The following is a 2,403-nucleotide window of genomic DNA, read 5'->3' as shown; positions in this document are numbered from 1 at the left end:
GCGAGCGGCGGAGGGCGCTGGCGGAGAAGGCCAAGCCGGTGCTGGAGGACCTCCGCCAGGGCCTGATGCCCGTGCTGGAGAGCCTCAAGGTCAGCATCCTGGCCGCCATAGACGAGGCCTCCAAGAAGCTGAACGCCCAGTGAGATGCCTCGGGCTGCCCCCCTGGCCATCACTTCGGTTTCTTAGAATAAACATTTCCGGAGTGGAACGCGTGTGATGGGTTGTAATTTTTTTTTTTTTTTTTGAAGATTCGATGATGATTTTTAAACAATAAGTTTTCCAAAAGCCAAAAATTCTGTTTGGGGAGAATGGGTATGGGGGGATCCTGGAGGGGCCTCCAGGGGGCAGTGGTCAGGGACACCTGATGATGTCCCAGTGGAGTCCTGAGCTCCAAACACTGGCCTCTCGGGGCCTTGATGTTACAGGGCCTGCTTGTCTGGGGTCTGAAGAGTGGGCTAGGAGATGCTCTTTCATTAGGAGGCCCAAACAGGAAGGAAATAGAGGACCAGGCAAAGTGACAGATGATCCAATGCAGGCACCCTGAAAGAGCTTCAAGCAGGAAGTCGTGGCTTTGCTGGGAGAAGTGGGCTCCCTGTCCCCAGCGTTTCCCCCGCAGGGGACATAGTTCCGTGGCCCTCCTGCTCAAGGGCAGCTGAGGTTGGAGGGACCTCAATGAGTCTATGAACTTGAAGGTTCCCACAGTAACCTTCCTGTGGTTCCTTCCTAGGGCAGGTTCAAATGAAGGGCTTGGTGCTTGCTCCTTCCTCCCTTATTAATTCAAAATGTACTTTAACAAACACATCCTTTTTCACCAGGGCCTCTTGCCACTCCACCCCCACCCAGCTCCGGAACAGCTGCTGTTTCCTCAGGCCCAGCAGTGCTAGCCCCATCCTCGGGGCTCCAAGCCTGCCAGCCCCTATTTTCTGACCTAAGAAAAATAATCACCACCTTTTGCAAGTAACGAGCCCATTCTAATCTCCAAGCTGCTTTCATATCCATCATCTCACTGTATGCTTTCCCAGATCCTGGGTAGATTAAATGGGTGGTATGGATGCAGAAGCTGGAGCTTGGACATGTAAACTCATTTCGAAGACTGAACAGCAGGATGGGCTAGGTTGCCCTTTCTAAACCTATGTGCTCCTGAGCATCCGTGATTATATAAAAAAAAAAAATTTGGCCAGGCATTCAAGTTTGTATGTAATTGAGTGTTCCCAGCAGCTTGTGCCTTTAAGATCTGCAAAGGTCTGGGCAGTGCACTCAGGGGGCTTCTCTTTCTCTCTCTTCTCAGGGCCTTTTGCCCTTGATGCTGGATAATCTACCCCTCCTCCATCTCTAGTGTATCTTAACTGCCAAAAGGAGTGGGCTTTTTTAGTTCCTAACCATTTGAGCTATGTTGTAACAACAATAGGAGTAACTAAGCCTTTTTCTGAGTCAGTTGAGCAGAATATGGCAGCTCACCTGGGTTTGAGGTCAAGCTCTGCTATTTGCTGACTCAGTGACACTGGGCAAGTGCCTTCACACTTGGGAGCCTCAGTCTTATCACTGGAAGAGCAGGGAGGGGAGCTGCTCAGGTAGTCTGTGGTTCTGGAACTCTCCTGCATGAACATCTGACGGGTGGTGAGGACACAAGGGCTGCAGCCTGTGTTGGATGACCTCGGGCTCCTCCTCAATTCTCAGGACACAGGCCCCCCACTCCAGTCCTGGTCCCAAGGGGACAGTCAGCTCAGCCTGTGGTGACAAGGGCACCCATTTTCCAGGTGCCTTGGAGGTGCCAGGTGCTGTGCACGCTCTCAATTCCTTCCTTCATTTTCAGCAGACCTACGATGGATCATGTATCATTGTGCCCACTTTACAGGTAAGAAACTGAGGCTGTATGAAGCGACAGAGCCAAGACTAGAGCCCAGGTGTATCTTAGTTTAACCACCACCCTCGGCCTCCTTCCCCCAAGGGCGGTTGCGGTGGGGGTGGGGGCATGCAGCCCAGGCAGTGCCCGTCCACTCCAGAATTTTGATGAACACACACAGTCTCAACTCCGATAGTGATGTAAAATGCCAGGTGCAAGGCCTGGCACAGAGCACACACTCAATCATGCTACACAGCACTTGATGCTTTATCAAAGTCTCGCCAGACCTAGCATCCCTTTGCTCCCACGCCAGACTGTCCACCAGGCAGGCTAGGGAAGGCCATTCCACCTTGCTCCACCCAGCTGCTAAGAGGTGGCTGGGGCACCAGCCCCAGGCCCGCTTGAGTTGGAGGCAGTCCCGAGCCCGTCCACAGAAGAACCCCAGTGCATTCTCAGCCCTAACATACATGGCTCGTGCAGGACACCCCACTCATGGCAGTTTCTCATCCAGCTTTATTGGAAGGCCAGCACATTGGGGTGGGCCAGGTCTGGGGTGGGGT

The 2,403-nt window shown here is 53.1% G+C and overlaps 1 protein-coding gene across 1 annotated transcript in view; it reads left to right on the top strand.

Annotated features, from left to right (window-relative positions):
• Positions 1-2,403, top strand: part of APOA1 (apolipoprotein A-I) — a 15,022-nt gene that overhangs the window by 1,703 nt on the left and 10,916 nt on the right. The gene's annotated exons all lie outside the window — the stretch shown is intronic.

Source organism: Bison bison, unplaced genomic scaffold, assembly GCF_000754665.1.
Source record: "Bison bison bison isolate TAMUID 2011002044 unplaced genomic scaffold, Bison_UMD1.0 scf7180017864518, whole genome shotgun sequence".
Lineage (NCBI taxonomy): Eukaryota > Metazoa > Chordata > Mammalia > Artiodactyla > Bovidae > Bison > Bison bison.
Note: the sequence above shows the minus strand (reverse complement) of the source record. Positions and strands in the feature narration are given on the sequence as shown.